At 42.7% G+C, this 20,372-nt stretch overlaps 1 long non-coding RNA gene across 1 annotated transcript in view; it reads left to right on the forward strand.

Annotated features, from left to right (window-relative positions):
- Positions 1-20,372, forward strand: part of LOC120387409 — a 105,603-nt gene that overhangs the window by 20,750 nt on the left and 64,481 nt on the right. The window contains exon 2 of the long non-coding RNA XR_005590152.1: positions 16,027-16,106. This is a non-coding gene — a long non-coding RNA (uncharacterized LOC120387409). The remainder of the gene's footprint in view (positions 1-16,026; positions 16,107-20,372) is intronic.

Consider the following 20,372-nt stretch of genomic DNA (forward strand, 5'->3'; position numbering starts at 1 on the left):
CAAGGGGAATGCGATTTGTGTGTGCAGTGCTGGGTTGGGACTAGCCAGCAAAAAGGCTGCTCTCTTGGTCTAGCTCTTGGGAACACCCTAGAATCCTTTCTCTGCCCCAGAGCAAGTATCTTCCTCCTCCTCCTCCTTGCTACCTGAGCTTGACTGTCATGGCCCTCTTCTCAGTCCCTTCTCTCAAACTAGCCAATGCAGGTGTGAGAGTCTTCTCTGCCATCCAGAACCACCTCTGCGCCTCTCCACTTCATCACTCAACCTCTTTCTTCAAACCTTATTGGAAAACATCCACTTCTCCCTTTTGGATACCGCTTAATTTCTCTGTAGGTTACCACTGGGGAACTATGTTTAACATTTTTCTGGAATACAGCTGTATGAAAATGGTAGGTGGTGACTGCGTTTTTGTTTCTGGCTGTAAAATGAACCTATAGTCCTAGGCCATGTCTCCAGTACACCGTTAGGTCAACACAAACTGCCTTATGCCAACTTAACTGTGGAGCTGTACACACTGCAATGCGCCTCTCGCCAGTGTAACTCTCCTGCCTCGCCGCTGTAACAAAACCACCTCGATGGGAGGCGTAGCGCATATGGGGACAGCGTTAGAGCAATGCAGTGTCAGTGTAGATACTGCATTGCTTATGTCACCCTAAGTGGCATCTGGGAGGTGTCCCACCATGGCCATTGTGACAGCTCTGGTCGCCAGTTTGAACTCCACTGCCCTGCAGCCAGGTACACAGGCCTGCGCCCCTCCCCTTTTATCCCCAGGATTTTTAAAAATTCCTCTTCCTATTTGCTCAGCTAGCATCTTCCCAGCTGACCATGCCAGCTCCATTTAGATGGAATCCATTAGATTCTATTTTCTTTATATACTGAGCTGCAGTTTACATTGTATAGTGACTGGGACTATATAGCTTTCGGTCAATATAGGACTGAAGCCCATTGTTCTTACTCTGTTTAAGTGCCAAAATAAATAGCTAAAGAATCTGATTTACACTGAATCTCCTCCCATTCCTTTCATGGATCATTTTGCAAATCTCCTGTGTGCCTTTCATTTCTAGTCTAGAGACACATTTCATTCATCAGCCATTTAAAAAACCTAAGTTTTCACAATCTACTAATCGCCCAAAGAGTTGGTTTTTTTCCAAATATCTCCTTGCATTGTCATCACAAATTAGAGTAATTTTAAAAATAGCCTTGATATCCTTTTCCTACCAGCCTCTCCCCCACCACCACCTGCAGCTCCACCCAACAGTTGCTTTTACACTGCTGCCATGTGGGATGCTAACAGAAAAGCAGCAGAGGAAGATCTCCCCTCATTCTAAGTCACAATTACAGTGTCTCCAGCAATAACTTCATAGGAAGTGAAAGATGCCAAATGGCCAGCCTTGCAAAGTGCATCAGTATGGTGTCGGTAGCACCATTGCTAACTCCCTTAAGCTCCTTTGCAAAGATACCTTGGCAGGCTGGAAGGATAATATCAATTTGAGGAGCCATATCCATCCTGAATTTCATTTTTAATAATGTCTTGGGCGTTACTTTAAAATTAATCACAAGAATGCTAATATGGATTTTGTTCTGGCTATGATTGGCTTCACCTCATCAATGGGCAAGGCTGAAACAACTTTCCCTTTTAAATATTAATCAGGGTTCTTATCTTGCCGGTAGACTTAGCAATGGTAAAGGGAATAAATTACACATCACTATTTTTTTTTCTATAGCGCTGTCTGAATACTGTATATATTAGTTTCTTTTCTTTTGAGTTCTGCACTTTCTTTCATGTTCTCGGTCAGTCTCTATATCTGGTTTACTTCCAGATCAGCTCTCAATACTCAAGGGGGTTAGTTTTTAAGACGCTTTTAAAATTGTGGGTACTTACCAGACATTTAAGAGGTCAACCCACATATTGCTTATTCAAAAACAATCCACCTTTGGTATTTACACGGCCACTAGTACTGTACTATCTGAATGCCTCACCATTTTTAATGTATTTTTTTTCCTCACAACACCCCTCTGAGACATGGCAGTGCTACACCTCTAGCCCGATATAACGCTGTACTTGGGAGCCAAAAAAACCTTACCATGTTATATTGAACTTGCTTTGATCCTCTGGAGTGTGCAGGCCTCATTTCTCCCCCCCACCCCCCGTGCACTGCTTTACCGCGTTCTATCCAAATTCTTGTTATATCAGGTGGCGTTCTATCAAGGTAGTGATGTACTTGCTTCAGTTTTCCATATGTAAAATAAGGATCAGAGAGATGAAAATATTTTGTATGGAGTATAGGAAATAGCTAAAACCTGACAAACTATCACTTTAAGAGTGAGGGATTTTCTCAGGCTAAGGGGCTCTGAGGGAAGCCATGTCATCTGAGTTAGTCAGCAGAGCCACCTTAAAGTAAGGGGGAGGGGGGTGTTATACTCGCTGCCTTATGAAGCAGCCTGTTTTTTTTTTTTCCTCTCTGTTTTTGGATTCTGTGTGTGTGGTGTTGAGTTGTAAGACATGAAGTAGCTTTACGTTGCAATCTTCCAGTAAGAGTGAGTATGTTTGTCCTAACTTCTCTGTGGGTAAGCATATACTACAAGCTAGGGGTGTGACCACCCTGCTTACATACACATACTCGCGCTCGCTCTCATCAAGTTAGCACGTGTTTAAATACCATTGTAGCCACAGTACCAGCTATGTACCTACTGGTTTCAGGTGGGTTTGTGCTAAGCTGTGCCTTGGCTGCCCATGCAGCCATGGCTACACTGCTGTTTTATATTCACACAGGCTCGATAAAAGCTAGCACGAGTGCGTATACAACAAGCAGGGGAAACACAACCCTAGCTTGTCATGTAAATGTAGCCCGTGTGTATGCTGTGAACATAACATTTAGGTGCCTAGAGGCACCTGCAACTCATGGTTCTCAATGGCTATTAGAAGTCTAAATACCTTTTAAAAATCTGGCCCCCAAGTGACTTGCCCAAGGTCACATAGGAAATCTTTGGCAGAGCAGAGAATTGAACCTGGGTGTCCTGAGCCCCAGGCTACTGCTCTAACCACAGGGCCTTAATAGAGGTCACTTCTTGGCCATCTTGCATTAGATACCTCCGCCACATCCAAAGGCAAGACCTCACTTCAGCCAGTCCTTTGCAGGGATTGTTGAGTGTGTAGCTTCCCTTCAGATTTGTAGGCCAGTTGTCTTTATAGCTGATAGTTGTGCTCTGACAGGTATAGGTCAATAATTCATAGCTGATAAAAAATTCCCTCTTAACTTTATTCTGCTTTTTAAGAAAATATAAGCCGTATCTCTCCGGAAAGATGGGTTGGATTCAGATCGACAAGGACACTTCGCAGATAAAAGCACCATTACTAGGCTAGATCAAAAAGCAGACAGCTCTTGGAGGAGAAAACTTGTTTGTAAATACAATGCAAAGTTGGCCGGGAGAAGTGACTCTTGTGTGCACATCCTAAACTGAATCCTTTTGAAGGTGCACAAACAGACATCCAGTCATGTAGATGCTTCAGGCTGGCTAAGCAGGTTCAAACTGCCAGCTGGAAAGCTGGAAAAAAATTCTAGAGCCAGCTAGTAAAACAGGCAATAGGACTTGAACAGAGATGGTTCTACTTGCTATACAGATAAAAAATGAGTGTGGCACCAGAGCTTGTAATCTAGACTAGATGCCTTATAGAATGGGTTCTGTCATTCCCTTGAGAGCCGCAAAGGAGTCACAGACTAAAGGGCTGTGATCCAAGGGAGCAGTGAGAGGGTAGCATATGGTACCCAATACCAGATGCTGGAACTGAATATACTGCCCAGATAAAGGGGGGTGGGAGGAGCTTTATTTAAAAAAGCAAAAAGTCTGGAGATGCAAGGGCATTGCAAAAGCTCCTCTCTATAGATAGTTTCAGACTAGATCTTTCCTGCAGGCACTTCTTCATGGTCTAATCCACACACACACACACACACACACACACACACACACACACACACACACACACACACACACACACACACACACACACACACACCCCCTAGTCTCCATTGTATTTTAATTCAAAATCCTAATTTTCATTATTAGGAATGAGTCGCTGTGGTAGGTTCTGGGAGGGAAAATAATCTTGTAGCCTCTCATGGGGACTAGTCAGGGAGGAAATGGTATTTATCCTGGAGAACTTGCTGGAGGCAGCATGCTATGAAGTGCCATCTGGATACAGTTGTGGTTAGTAGCTACAGGGCCGGCCAATAGACCGCAAGGTGATGGGGACGGGTCACATCTGTGACCATTATGTGCTATGACTAAGTTATGGAGACTCGTGCACTACACGTTGAACGTCTCGTGCTGCACTCATTCACTGTTCATTTCCTGCCGTGATGGTCATGCCAAACCTATAAATATTTTTATGTTCCAATGAGGCTAGGAGACGCTATCTCTGCCACAGCAGCAAAACAACATTGGGTGGGGGTGGGGGGAATAGCTGCAGCGGGAGGCTTCTGCCACTGGGAATGCCACTCATCACATGCTCAAGTGGCTTGTGGCATAACAGAAAGCTATGCTTGACTGTGTGGGTAAATAGAGAATAAGTAAGGCCGATACCATCCTGACCTCTGCTCTCTGGAATCTGTCAGTTCGGCATCTCTGCTACCTCCTCTTTTTCTTCTTCAAGCAGTTAGTTTTATTCATCAGTAGGGAGAGGTGAGCCATGTGGGATAAGATGAGGAGAAGTAAAACTCTTCTAAAGTACAAGGAGCTTTGGGTTACTCTATTTTTCTCTTGATCCCCTTCCCATCCTACCTTCACTAAAATTACTATTCACTTTCATACACCTCTGTGCATCCAGTGTGGAAGTTATATTGGTTTGTCTCCTGGAATTCTGACATGGCCACACTTCCAGTGTGTGGCCTTCCTTTTTCACACCACTTAACAGAATACTGTATACTGTGGGGCAAAATATTATGATTTATTTTCCCCTAAGATAATACAATATGACCAATCTCCTTCTCCAGAAGGAGCTCTGTGCAACAATATATAAACCAGTGACATGTCTGGAGACTTTTTTCGTGGATTTCCTTGACTTCTCTCCCACTTGCTTCATAACATCCGTTCCTCCTTAGTACAAAGTTCCTATACTGAAATGCTACCATGTAGCACCATGGAAGTTGTTAGCAAACAAAATCCCTGTTGTCTGTAGGTAAATTTTGAATTAGAAGGTTATTCTCGTGGAGGTGGGTAGGTAAAGACCATTTTTAAAAGTAGTCTCATACTGGCTCACTACCCTCATGTAAATACTGTATATTACTTATCAGAGGGGTAGCCGTGTTAGTCTGGATCTGTAAAAGCAGCAAAGAGTCCTGTGGCACCTTATAGACTAACAGACATATTGGAGCGTGAGCTTTTGTGGGTGAATACCCACTTGGACGAAGTGCATCCGACGAAGTGGGTATTCACCCACGAAAGCTCACGCTCCAATATGTCTGTTAGTCTATAAGGTGCCACAGGACTCTTTGCTGCTTGTATATTACTTGATGCCATCTGATTCCATTTAATGGCACTCCTGTCTCAGACTCAAGTTATAGGAAATGCCACATCTCAGTAAAATAATACATACAAGTGAACACTGTAAAAGAGGCAAAAAACTGCAAACCATTTCAAGAGGAAACTAAGATCAATCATTCTGTTAAAGACAGCATTTCTACCAAGCCCTTGAAGTTAGACTCCTCATCAGCTTAATCAACAGTCTTAAGTTTGAGCTTGCCTGCAAAGAAGAATTCAGAGTTAAATAGATATCAGAGATTATTCCATGCAAGGTGAGGCATCCAGAGAATATGAAATAAAATAGTTGAGCCATTACCTGCAATTTCAATGCGAAATCTGATGCTAAAGGCTTCTTAAAATTCTCAGCTGAGGAATTCCAACAGAATATTGATTTGTGCCTTTTTTTTCTTTTGCATTACGAACCTTTTCAATATCTTTGCCCCATCATTTTAATATGAAGGTCCAAATAGAACTCCTCTAATAACAAGACTGAAATCCTCTTTGAGCTATTTTGTTCCCATTATATATGGGAAAATACTTGTCTAAACCATTACCCATAATGTCAGTGGTATTTATGATACCTACGTTAGTACAAATCGCAAAGCGATGTCTCTTTCACCATTAGATTCCTGTTTATCTACTAACAAGCTAGGCAGACATGTTCACCACAATGCATTATTGCTGGAACACATGGGCAAGGTTGCTAAGCATCTGATGGTTCTAGTGAGAAGAACTTGGCTTGCTCTTTCCATCAGCAAAGCACTGGCACCCCCCTCTTTGATAGGTACAACAGAGTCAAAGTGCTTTATTCACAAGGGGTGAACCTCACCCCTTTGCAGCAGGCCCTCCGCAATGCCAATGCACCACGTAAGCCTTTTTGAGCCCTAGTTTTGAGGGCTTAAGCCGTGTGTAGACTTGGTGAAGAGATGAACTTCGTGGGATGTTGAGCAACCTCAAACCCCGTTGATTTTATCTGTGCTGCTCCATTGGCCTCGTAGAGGTAGGGTCGCAGACCAGGATTTTTATAGTGCTGAGCACTTGTAGCTTCTCTGGAAGTCAAATTCGCAGCTCTGGGATCTGTCTCGAAGCCCCCCACTCAGGCAAAACTCCCTTTGATGTGAACATACAGTCGTGACTAATAACTGAGTAAAGATTTTGGCTCAGATCTGGGGTTAAGGAGCCCAAGGACTGTACTGTGCATCCAGGTTTCATAGTCTAAAAGCATGTGGGCGTGATCGCCAATGCAAATGGAAAGCATAGCTCCAGCACAGAGAATACCTCTTTCCCGCCCGAATATGCTAGTCACCCTTTCCAGAAGGCTCTCTTACACTGGGGCAGTGGTTTTCAAACTGGAGTATGCCCCCCCCCAGTAATGGCGGACAATACATTTTATTTAGTAAGACTTGGCACTCTAATCCTAGGTATATCATAAGCCTATGGCTGGGGGTACGCGGCAAACTGCATTATTTGGAGAGGGATATGCAGCCTTAAAAGTTTGAAAACCACTGGAGTGCTGGAGCTCACCTCTGTAAGAAGTGATGGGCCCCCACAAGGGCGTTGGAACAGTTTTCATAGTGGGGATGAAGAGTCATTCAAAAACCCCTGTCTATGATGGAAGCCATTTATTTGGTTATCAGGACTTAATTTGTGCCAGGGCTGAGCCCCGCCCCTCTAGGCATGACAGTTCATAGGCCTGGTACCTCTGGACTTGCCCATCAGTTATGAAAGTAAAAATATTGCTTGAGCCCCAGCACCTCTTTCATTACATATCAAGCACTGGTTGTTATGACCACCTCAAGCTCGGGGGTGCTGCCACACACCCAGCACCCCTGGGCCTCTGTCCCTTCACTGGAAGTCAGTGGGTATTTATCACTGCCTACATTGAGATGAGGATCTGGCACCAACTTTCTAGCAGCACTTGAATCTTCCTTTCTGCATTTGCGCTCCTAGAAAACGTTGTCCTTGGCAGTAATACTGAGTCTCTGTGGAAATCGAGCAATGCACAACTGCAGTGTTACTAACCTGCTCAGTTTAACAGCGACCTGACGACAACCAGTATTAAAGATCCAGAGTAACTATCAAAAAACCCACTTTCAAGCAGCCCTCTCCAAAAATCACTGGAGCAAACAATAATCCTTGCATTAATACGCAGGAAAAGAGCAAATGAAGGTTACATTAAATATTCATGGTGTGTGGTTTTTTTTTTTTTTAGAATGGTGTGGAAATGTATTTCTTAGCTACTAAATATAACAAATATTTAACTATTATGGAAAATGCAGAGTTTGGGACTAGAATGACATACTTAACAATGCACTAACAAAACCATTCATAGACCTGAGATTGAGCTGGGGCTGTGCAGACTGGTTCACAGAGGCCTTCTCTTACAACAGCTAATATTCAGTGGCTAGATGCCAAGCTAGGAAACATGTTGTTCCTGCAGCAGTTTCTACCTCTCTTTTTCCAATGGCGCAGGCAGCTATGGTGGTGCCTCTGGATCGTTCATGTGGTTAGATTGCTGATGTTCCTTAGGGGGTTACTCTTTTTTTCCCTTGTGTATGACAGAAGGAAATGTAAGGAGTTTAGATTTTTTTTTCCAGCCTGTAAACAAAGAACTAGGAGATGAATGACCTGCACAGTTGGATCCTATGCTGCTGATCAGGCCCATCAGTCTTTGGAGAAGTTAATGACTCTGAACTCCTTGGCTCAGACCCAGCACTACAGGGAACTTTTCTGAATGTAGCTCCAGTGGTACATTTTAGGAGCAGAAAGTGACACTGCCCCTCACAAAATACCTGCTTATCCACAACCACGTTCTGTACCCATACAGGAGCTGTTTGCAATTTACTGCAGAGTAGAAATAAACTGCATTTTCTCACACCCCGGGAAAAGTCTCCTGATGCTGATTACCGACGATGATTCAGACTAATCTCAGCCAGAATGCAAAAAGTGTTGTGTTGATCTGCCAGGTTTGAACCACAAGCTCATTTATTTCATCTAAATGCATTATCCCATTTGCTGCACAGCTGCATTTGGATCAATTTAGTACCAAAAGCTAATTCATTTATTATCTGGTTTTATTTTATATCGACAGTATGGCTGGTGAGAGGGGCAATGAACTAGAATTTTGGACCAAAACTGGCACATCCAGAACTCTGAATTGTATCCTACGTTGCAGCTTTTGCCCACTGGCATTTTCCTTTAGATATGTAGAGTTGCATTGCTTCAGACCTGAGTTCAAAGAGAATTAAATGGGACTCAGCCCTGTTATCAGTGCCCACTGTAAACCATCACTTTGGGGAAGCACTGGAATAAGATGGTCCTGCTGCTGTACCCAGCCACCCAGGGCAATGGAAACTGGCCTGGGTTTGAGTATGATCTGTTCACAAACCATTCATTGCAACTTGTACGTGTGTTCAGTGATGGAGATCTCTGCAGACATATTTGTTCAGTCAAGTTACCTGAACTCTGAGTCCCTAAATGGTGCATTCAAGTGGGGGCTCTTTAGAGGAGCTCACTGAGTCCAGCTTGAGATCTGGCATCAGAAGGAGTGGTCCAACTCAAATTCTTTCTAGCTGTCTTCAGCTAGAGCGAATGGCCCAGGATAGAGGACTCTGGAGATCTGTGGTTGGCGGCCCATACCCCGATTGGGGTGACGGACGGGAGTGAGTGAGTGTCTGATGGTTTAGTTGAGTCTACTGGGAAAATGAAGGTGGGGTGGGGAAAAACCTCCTACAGTTGCTCTTCTGCCTTTCTGACTAAGGCGGGAGAGGGAATCCATGTTCCCAGAAGGTCATAGTCTAGAGCAGGGGTGGGCAAACTACAGTCCAGGGGCCGCATCCGGCCCTTCAGACGTCTTAATCCGGCCCTTGAGGTCCAGCCGGGGAGTGGGGTCCGGGGCTTGCCCCACTCTGTATGGCTCCCAGAAGTAGCAGCATGTCTCCCCTCCAGCTCCTATGCATAGGGGCAGCCAGGGGGCTCCACATGCTGCCACCGCCCCAAGTGCCGCTCTTGCAGCTCCCATTGGCTGGGAACCACTGCCAGTGGGAGCTGCAGGGGTGGTGCCCGTGGAGGGGGCAGCACGCAGAGCCACCTGACTGTGCCTCTGCATAGGAGCCGGAGAAGGGATGCTTCTGGGAGCTGCTTGAGGTATGCGCTCCCCAAAGCCTGCACCTCTGCCCCACCCTGATCCCCTTCCTACCCCCGAACCCCTCGGTCCCAGCCCGGAGCACCATCCTGCACTTCAACCTCTCAGCCCCAGCTGGAGCCCTCACCCCATCCGGCACCCCAACCCCCAATCTTGTGAGCATTCATGGCCCGCCATACAATTTCCATACCATTATTGAACTGTCCCATCTTTATTGTTATGTTAGCATCATAAGTATTTGTTTTTTTCCCAAAGGCAGCGTTTTCCCCCTCTAATATGATTTAGGTGGTTGTATCAATGCCAAGCCTAGTGCAGGGGTAATCAATTATTTTTTGTCAAGGTCCAGACTCCAGAGAAAATAATACCAATAATGATAATATTTTTGTATTTAGTAAATATATTTCACTGGCTGTTCAAAAGCATCTGGTGGTCCAGATTTAGCCCTAGGTGTGCCTATTGACTGTCCCTGCACTAGTCCCACTTCTGGTTCCAGGAATTCTCCCCAAATCCATTCACAAACGTGTGAACCTGAATGTTGTCTCTGGTCCGGCAAGGGGGAACCCCAAATTCCTGCAAACGTCCAGTCCCATGAAACCACGAGAATTCTGGGGAGAAATGTCTTTAAGCCCCTCTTGGAAGGGTTGGTACAACTCTAGCTCTGCTTAATGTGGGGGATGGAAGCTTGGGCACTGTTCACTCACATTGTCAAGGTGAAAAGGGGAAACTTTACCAATGAACTCCCTTTCTCTGTCATGAGTTACCAGTGAGGGCTCACGGTAAAGCTAGAGAGAGATTTGGCATTACAGATTCCCAGCGTGATATTCGGGGATGATGCTTTGGGAGAACGGCGCCTTTCTGACAAGAGAAAATTGAGGTCACAACTTCTTGTATTCACTAATGCAAGAGGAGAGTTGTTTGCTCGGGTGCCTTGGCCAGATGCTTACTTGGGAACTAATATTCTGTTCCCCCATTTGACAGGCTACAATATGTCTTTGCTTCTTCTACTAAAATACTTGCTAAAAGCTGTTCAACTGCCATGCTCCACTCTAAGCCTTCATTTACACTAGCTCCTAAAATGCCAGTGTATCTGCGTCAGTGCAGTCCCCTAATGCATCCGTGTTTACACCAATGCAGCCTGATTTGAATCTGTTAGGCTTTATCAGTTCTTCTGCACTGCAAATCACATTCCAATGGTTAAATGGTATCTTCGTTAGCGGCATTGAGCCAAATCCCTATCTCCATAAGAAAAATCCCTGTGTTGACCCAGACCTTAGTGATGGCTGCATGTCAGTGGTGAGTTTAGCAATTTGTATGTGTAATTGTGTAAAATGGGTGAGTGCATATTGTTACGGTGGGAGTCACCAGATGGCATTGTTGCAGTCTAGAAGGGTTTTTGTTGGCTTACAAGCAGCATAGAGGTTTTTTGAAGAAATGCTGTATTGTTGTTTCTATGACAGGTAGGGTCTTGTGGGGATGTTGTTACAAACAGCAAAAGCCTCTGTGCTCTCCATTAATCTCTCTAGAGTTAATTCTTGGTTTGGCATTGCCTCCTGGAAACCAGGCACAGGAATTTGGGCTGAGATTTCTGAAAGAGGGGGGTTGTCTGCATGTTTGTGACCACCTCTGTTCAAGAACTGGGGTGTATATTGCTTTTTTGTAGTTCAGCATGTTTATTTACAGTATACAAAGACAAGACTCTGTCACTGATTCCTTCTCCAACAGGAAGCTGTTCTGCAAAAACTCAACCTTTTCTAGCTCAGTAGAGGGGCAAAAAATTGTGCATGTGGATTAATTTTTTGCAATACAGTAAAAACTACACAGCAAAGGTTGTCTTCATTTTCTCTCTTTGTTCAGCTCGGAACACAGTGTTAGTGCTCAAGGTAGATAAATAACAATGATTTATTAAAATCAAAATGGTTTTCTTAAGAAATGTGTTTAATGTAAATACTTTTACTAGATTATACTACGTTCAGGCCTTAACATAGATTGTCATAATTTCAAATTTTGGATTTTTTTTTAAACCAAGCAGTACATGCCTGATGCCAAAGTTTTAAAGCAGGGGTTCTCAAACTGGGGATCCGGACCCCTCAGGGGGTCATGAGGTTATTACAATGGGGGGGAGGGTCGCGAGCTGTCAGCCTACACCCCAACCCCACTTTGCATCCTGCATTTATAATAGTGTTAAATGTGTGGTTTAAAAAAAAAAAGTGGGGTGGGGGTCGCACTCGGAGGCCTGTGGGGTGAAAGAGGTCACAGTACAAAAGTTTGAGAACCACTGTTTTAAAGAAAGTCAAATCACTGAAGTGGTGGATGTTGTCTAAGTACCTGCAACAGCATTTGTTCACATGCTAAAACCAGCTTTTGACCGCTGTAGCCTCTTGTGTAGGTGCAAAGAGACAATATTTTCTTCATTCAGTTTAACTAGTGCAAGTTGAAAAATTGATTAGGAGTTGAAAAAGCAGGAAGTGTGAGGATGAGACTGACTAGTTCTAAAATCTTTGAAGGAAATGGATGATGAGAACCACAGTCAGTTCAGCTCACTAACTACCAACTACTTCCGTTGTTTAATATGATCAGTTTAAAAAGCAAAGTTTGTTGTGATAAACTTCCTTTTTTTGTTTGCTTGTTTTTCTCGTATATCAATCACATGTAAGCTAGTTTTATCTGATGAGTAAACATTTTTAAATGTTCATTTCGTATGTTTTTAATTGAATTCCAATGTCTATCCCAATGCATCTTGACACATCTCAACGACCCTAGTAAACGAGATATGTACCATTCACCATTTTCTAACGCATTCAATTTTTAATTTTTACTGGGTTTTTTTGGTTTTTGTTTTTTTTATTGTATGTCAAAGTATATACTTGTGTAAATGTATACAGATACATTATATCCTTGTGACTGGCAAAAAAGTAGCAAACCTTATGTAAAGGGCTGTTGCAAATCAACATGTTTTAATGGTTACCAACCAGTGAGAATCACCTTTTGCTTTAGGAAAACAACTAAAGTATGAGTTCAATACAAGATTGAAATAAATTATTTAAATCAAGGTTTCTCACTTGCTAATTTAAATGATCAAATTTAATCATGGTTTAAATCACTTTGCTTTAAATCAATCCACCCTGTCTGCACTTACCAAATATTGTTGAGATCTTTGATGAACCATGTTATAAATGCAGCCAATTGCCATTTCATGTTATAAATATTCTACATGGCATAAGCTCTGGATCATTTGAACTTCTTTCTCTAAACTCTGGTGTGGGCTCAGGAAAAACATGGCAGTTACACTAAGGCAATAATCGTAGCTCTTTGCTGAGCCCTAAGTATAGCAGATGGGACTTCCTAGATAAAAAGGTTTCTAGCAATAAAAAAACCCCAGGTATTTCATGGCTTTTTTTAATGGTACTTTTATAGCATGAAGAATGGTTTAAAAAGCACCCAGGGACCTAGATTAATCTATGTAAACATTAATATCCTTCTAAATTGGTCCCATTTAATTCACTGTGGACAAGTCTTAATTCAATATTATTTTACTTGTACAGAGCTATTCCACTTTCAAATGCGCCCCTTCCTCTTGTCTGACAGGGTGGCTTCTCTCTGGTAGCTGCCTTCTGTACCTGCAATCCAGCTGTGGGCGTATATTGGGTAGTTAAAGGAGTGAGGATTTAGATTTGCCCCATTTTTGAAGGGCACCAACTGTGTCAGCTCTTTTTTGAGACCACGACTCATAACTCAAAGGTTCTATTTTTCATTCTGAGGAGTTCTAGTGTTAGCAACTGTGGCAGTCCTTAACTAAAACCTCAGGTAATGAACTGTCATGTGTATGTACTGAAACATGTACTATAGCCCTATACTGGATATGGTGAGCACTGTGCGTGTCAGAGACCATATATTGCTAGGCATAGTGAAGATTCTCTCTTGGCTCCGGTGGCAGAGTGAATTCTATCCTCCCTGCTACCTTAAAGTTCTGAATGGCCAGCAGCACAGTGGCATCCAGGCAGCACTAGAGGGCCACTGGTTTAATATGCAGGGATATGAATACACCTAAACCTTGGGAGTAAGACCATCTCTAAAAACTGGAGCATCATGGACATGCATAGTGCTGAATCAATGCAGAAGACAAGCTTCCTACCCCAAATAGCATGCTATCTAAATGAGAGACATGGTAATGACCCCTAGCTGGAGAGTGGATGAATACTACTTAGATCACACTTCTTGTATTCCGCTATCTTAAATAAACAAATAACTACAAATTTTGAGTGAGAAGAGGGTGGATGGTCCAAGTCTAGAGGGCAAGATTTATGAACAGCTGAACAGTAATGCCTTAAGGTCCCAACCAAGATCAGGGCCCCATTGTGCTAGATGCTGTACATACAGAGTAAGAAACAGTCTCTACTCCAGAAAGTTTAGGTTGGAATTTTCAAAGGAGCCCAAGGGATTTAGACACACAAACACCCATTTGTGTCTTATGGGAGTTGGGCACTCTGCTCTTTTTAGGAGTGTTGTGAAAAGCGTCCCCTAAATAAATGAGGCAGAAAGGATGGGAGGAAAATTATGTGGTCAAGGACTATAACAATGTTTAAAAGGGGACTGGATAAATTCATGGTGGCTAAATCCATAAATGGCTATTAGCCAGGATGGGTAAGAATGGTGTCCCTAGCCTCTGTTTGTCAGAGGATGAAGATGGATGGCAGGAGAGAGATCACTTGATCATTGCCTGTTAGGTTCACTCCCTCTGGGGCACCTGGCATTGGCCACTGTCAGTAGACAGATACTGGGCTTGATGGACCTTTGGTCTGACCCGGTACGGCCATTCTTGTGTTCTTAAGTGACAGAAGCCAAAGGTGACTTAGGAAAAATTGACCAATCTAATGTATTTTAGGCTCTGTACATGCTAAGCACCAGCCTGTTCCAGAGGTTGCCCAGAAGCCTGAGCTGAGCTGGACTGAACAGAATACTTGAGCACATAACAAAATGAGCTGTGGCTTCTGTCCAGCCAGTCTGGCTCCTGGGCATATTAAAGATCACATTGCTCATTGCATCTGAATGCTTTGGATTCCAGTCCTAGCTGGAATCTGGAACGAGAAAAGGAAAAGCGTTGAGGTTTTTTTTTAATCATAAGTACTTACGCCTCATTGGTTGTTCTTAAACAAAGGTTCTGATTTTTATGCATCAAGGGAGAAATTCAGCCCTGCAGCAAAAGACTTATTGCACCCTCCCAATGGGGCCTGGGGAGGTCTGTCCTGGGATGAATAGCCCCAGTGCTGGCTGCTTTGTAGTGGTGAGGGATGAATGTCATAACCTCATCTCCAATCCCTAGTTCAAAATTTCCTCCAAACAACCCCTCCCCGTATCCCCAGCTTCTACTTTCCATGTGGTCTTTATGGAGGAAGTGAGGCTTCAATGAGAACTATAAATACCGCTTACCAGATTTTCGAGTATTTCAGTAGCTTTAATCTGTCACAAGGTGTTTTGTACCAGGGCCGCTATTTCATACCTGGAATGACACTCTGTGTTACAATGGCTTAGCTCTGCTTGCAGATTAAATCACACCATTTAGCTGTTTATCGTAAATAACTTTAGTGATATTTGGCGGATAGTATTGCAGAGTCTCCGGGCCTTCTCAAAAGTATCAAGGGCCCAAATTAATCCACGCCTGCTTGTTATGTATGGTGGTGTCCTCCTATCAATTACCATCTCTTACAATTCCGTTGAAAGAGTAAGATGAATAGAGCTGTAGTGGGAATTTGCCTCACTTTGTATCTGTTCACTACCTCTGAACTGTGCTCAGGTTTGCTTAAAATTGGATGAACCCATATCACATTTTGCAGGGATATGGCTTCTGAGTTGCTGAGTGCTTAAAACTCTTGAATTCACTGGAAGATGAAGGTGCCTGGTTCCTGAAAAATCAGATCTTATCTTTACAATATGAAATCCCTAAGGTTTTCTCTTGGGCTGAAAGGTATCTGTAAATATAACTTCCTCCTACTTTGAGTTAAAACCAAACAGAAAAAGCAGGAATCAACTCTGTGTGCAGCATTCTTGCTAGGGCAGTAAAATGTTAATCAAACTGCACACACTAACCAGTTGCCTGCAGGATGTTGAGCTTCAACAGATCTGTTCAACTAAGAAACTGCCCACAATTTGCATACGGTCTAGTGTCAAGAGGTAAATTCAGCATATTACTGGCAGCGGGAAAAAGTCCTAGCTTCCTCGTGGCTGAAATCCCAGTGTCATTCCTGTAATAAATTTCATCCTCATAGCTTACCTATGAAAACCTAAATCTTCCTTTCCACCACTAGATGTCACACACTTGAGTCTTTTATTTATTTTATTTATTTATTTATTTTATTTTTATTTAACAGGTGCATTCAGTTCAGAATAATATTACTTGGTCAGCCTCTGCAATTCCTCCCTGCAAACCTCATTTGAGGAAGATAGTAAGGTAAGTCTGTTGATCAGCTGATTGCTGGATACATGTTTAATTCTTTGAGTGGGTTGCCTAAAAATAAACTATTTTACACCACACACAAATCCCACGTCTGAAAGTTTGATAACTTTTACTCATATCTTCTATTCCTAAAGATAAAAGATATGGCACTTATAGAATAGAAAAAAAATTGTTTTGAAATGTGTGCTGGAACCTCGAGAGAGGCCCATTTCAAGTTTGGGGTTCATTTTTTATCTTTGCCAGACTAGTTCACCATTTTCCATAAATAAGATGGCTAAAAACAGTAACTACTGATGAGTTCACACACCAAAGGATGTCAGAATCTTTAGTTCCAGTTGACAGTGTCCACTGTGCACCCCAAAGAAAACATTTCTGCTATATAAGCCCTCCTGGTGGCAGGCCTTGCAGGAAGGCTAGGAACTGACTAAACCACGGAGACTGCATTTCCCCCCCCCCCTCTTTTTGATATGTCCCCTTGTACGCTAGTAAGCTGCTGTGCCTACGGTGAGAGGGTTTACACTTAAAGTCAATGTAATGTTTGTGAAATTATTAGGGTTATTTCAGGCGATACGCAGTTGCTGCAGTGTTTGGAATTATAGATTTTTATAAGTACAGGCAGGAACCATGCTTTATACAGGTATGTTAATGGGAGGAAATGAACAGCTGTTAATAATTCAATAGAGAGTACTAGAATCCTTATTTCCTGTGAAAATGTTTGCAATGTTAAGATTTGTTTTAGAAAGGGTTGCATAGTCTATAAGTATGTGGGCGCGCGCACACACACACACACGATCGGAGACCTTCCTGCAGAACCAATTAAGAAGCCAGTGCAAATAAGTGAGGAGGTAAGTACCACTTTCTGGAGGTGCTCCAGCTTCATCATTTTTATCTTCTCCTGTGCAGAGTTGCTGTGTTTGTTTCTCTAGGTAGAAGGAAATTGAGTATATCAAAAAAGAAACACAGGAGGGGGAAGGTGTCTTTATGCTATTTCAAGATCTTTCCGTTGCACATATTGGGCAAGAACATAAAATGCAAGACTAATTCTGTTTCCCACTGAAATAAACATATATCTTACAACCGGCTGCATGGACTGTACTGAAAATGGCTTAGAAACCTCTTGACAATCTCAAAGACGTGCTCGCTTATTTCATTTGAAGCAGTGGGCAAGGTTATTCAGACTTTCTGATCTTCACAGAATCACTTGAGTGGCGAGCACCAAAAAGTGATCAGAATAATGCCTCGTGTAGGAAGATCTACCTCTGCCCCTTCCTGAAAATAGTCACATCAGCATGTCCTGTTCCTAGTGAAAGGAAAACACACACCTACTGTAACCAGCAGAACGCTAGACCACTAAAACAATAGGAACCATTTATCTATGGGCAGTATTATCCTGTGATTTTTCCATAACCTGCTATACAGTAGAAAGTTGTATGCTAACACACAGTGTAGCCCTATCCAATAGGTATGCTAGAGATACTGTATGGCATTATTTTGTCTGCTCCACTAGGGTTCCATCTTTGAGGAGGCCCTCTGTGCGTGGAGTTAAAATACAATTTTAGCTGTATTTTATTTTATTTTTTTAAGAGGAGGGGGGTAAGCTGAAATTGGATTGTACAGCTGGAGTTTACTCCTGCTTCAAATCAAGATATATTTCACCAGTGCAAGCAATTGCTTTGCCTCTCTCTACTGTGGGTAACATCCATCCATTTCCCCTGATGTGGCCAACAATGGCTGTAAATAGGGACAAATTTTCGCTCTTGACAAATTCAATGTATGTATATTTATGTAAATATATGCAAATTAAGTTGCTCTTGGGGAGGGGGGGAGCAAAAGGTGTTGGACCAAATAAATTTATTAATAACTTCCTTACTTTAAACATTTTTGTGGAGGAGAGCAGAAATAAACATTTTTTGTAGATGTGAGAGTCTCTTAAATATAAGTTCCAAAGAAACTCAGTTAACAGACCTCATTATTGATAAATTAACTTAATTACACTGAATGTGTTTCCCTGGGATCAGTAGAGCCACTATGTCAAAAATTTAAGATATAGCAAGAGAGAAGGCTGACAGGCAACAAAGAAAGCAAAAACTAATGTAATTAGGTCCCCAGAGATGTGTATTCACAGCTCCATGTGGAAATTAATATTACAATTCAGTCAATATTTAAGAGTTCAATTGTATTGACTTAATTAAAACCTTGATTAAAAAGCCAATAAACCAACCAGCTAAAACTCTCTTTTTTTTTTTTTTTTTTAAAAAGAGGGGGGGACCAATCTAATTAATTCTTGATTATGTGTGGCGCTCTAATTTAATAATAAGCTTGCATTAATTAAGGTAGATCTTGCATATGTTGAGTGTCATTAGAAAAGTAAACCAAACCAAAAAAGCTTTTCCCAGTCCTCGGAAAAGATGTGGATTGTACTATATATGCATTTATTTATTCTGGTTAGCAAAGGGGAAAAAATACATCTGGGTTTTGTAATGGTCAGAGAAGCCAATTTTGAATTCTTCATTCATCCCTTAGTTCAACTCTCCCTCTGACATTGTGGGGTGGTTTAGGTCAACTGTGTGGCTTATTAAATCTCAGACATCAGCCTTTGAAACAAATGTGTCCTGAAAGTAATGGAAGGTAACTAGGGGTCAGTGAGAACTCAAGATGCCCAAAACTTTAAGGAACTGGAAACCAAATGCTACTGTTTGGTCCAACCAGCCTTTGAGAACTTGTTACTATCATGCCATCCTAAATCAACATACCAGCCCACATGCTGGGGCAAAGTTTACATGGATCCTGGGGCACAGGGTACCTTGAGCTGTTGTTACATTAAGAAATGTACCTAAGTGCTGATGCTTGTATAAAGATGGGTTAACAATTCTTATAGGCTAGTGTGAGGGGGTGTGCATAACCCACATTTGAGCAAGAAAGGGTTAACCCAACACTATGGGTGGCGGAAGTCCCACCCCTAAGATCATGCTGGGCATGCTCCAACTGCTGCCCCCATATAAAAGGGAGCAGCCCAGCTCATTCTAGGCTCACCACCGAGGAGGGAGGACGCTCGGAGCTGCTTCAGCACTTGACTGCGGGAACCAGAGAATAAACCAGACCAGAGGCCTGTTGCCTATGGCCAACCAACTGGAGTCAGAATTCCAGGGACCTACCTACACCAAGGGGCTTGGAGACCCTCATGACATACAGACCTCGACTTCAGGAGACACAGTAGAAAGTGGTCCATGGAGGCGGCATGAGTAGTATCTCCCACCTGAGGAAGGTAAGCATGTAGCAGTAGGATCCATACTGACTGCATGGTGACCACAGTTGCCACTAACAGGGCCCTGGGCTGGGACCCAGTGAAGAAGGGATGGACCGGGTCCTCCTATTCTGGCTGTTACTTTTACTTACACACACACACACACCCCCGCTGGCTAGCCATTGAGCTGCACATCCCTGATCCCCAGGGCAGTCGCACTGACTTTGACCATGAGGCCACACAGCCCTGATTCCCAGGTCGGTCATACAGACTCCGGTCATTGGGCCGTACGGCTCTCAGGCTAGGGATAGTTGGGTAGACTGTAACCGCAGGAATATCACAACCCCAACCTGCCCCAAAAGGGGATGGGGTGTGCATACCCCGCAACACTGGTCAGTATTGGAGCTTTCTATACCTTTTGATATCTATTAAAGAAACTTCCTCCTGCAGTCTAATGAAATTGAAAACACCAAGGCTTTTTTTAAATTTGTAATTCTATCTTTTTTTCAATGTCATTGATTGGTCAAATGCTTATTTCACTCTAAATGTGTCTTAATAAATAGGCAAGATGCAATTGAACTGCTAGTAAATTAGCACTTATGCAGTACGTCCTTTTAGGTGCTTTTGATAGATGTCTGGTATTTTGTGGCAGTGCTAATCAAAGCCTACCTGAGGAATGGCACCAGAAGGGTTAAATTTCAGAACTTCTGAATTCTCTAAACTCCTCCAGCATCGTTCTCCAAAATTGTTGTGTTTTTGGTTTTGTGGCTTGTTTTTAACTCTCTAAATGTTCTGTTTAGATTATTCATCTTAACTGGACACCCTAGATACTATGATTAGGAAATCGTAGTGGGCGAAATCCTTCTCATTTAAACCCACTGAAGCCAATCAGGTAGAATAGGTGTAATCAAATGTAAAATTTAGCCACAATGTGAAAAATAATAAATAATCTAACAAAAGTATTTTAATTCAGTGGGTAGAAAAGTCGCAGATTGACTGTAGACGGATAAAAGCTG

Source organism: Mauremys reevesii, linkage group 20 (genome assembly GCF_016161935.1).
Source record: "Mauremys reevesii isolate NIE-2019 linkage group 20, ASM1616193v1, whole genome shotgun sequence".
Lineage (NCBI taxonomy): Eukaryota > Metazoa > Chordata > Testudines > Geoemydidae > Mauremys > Mauremys reevesii.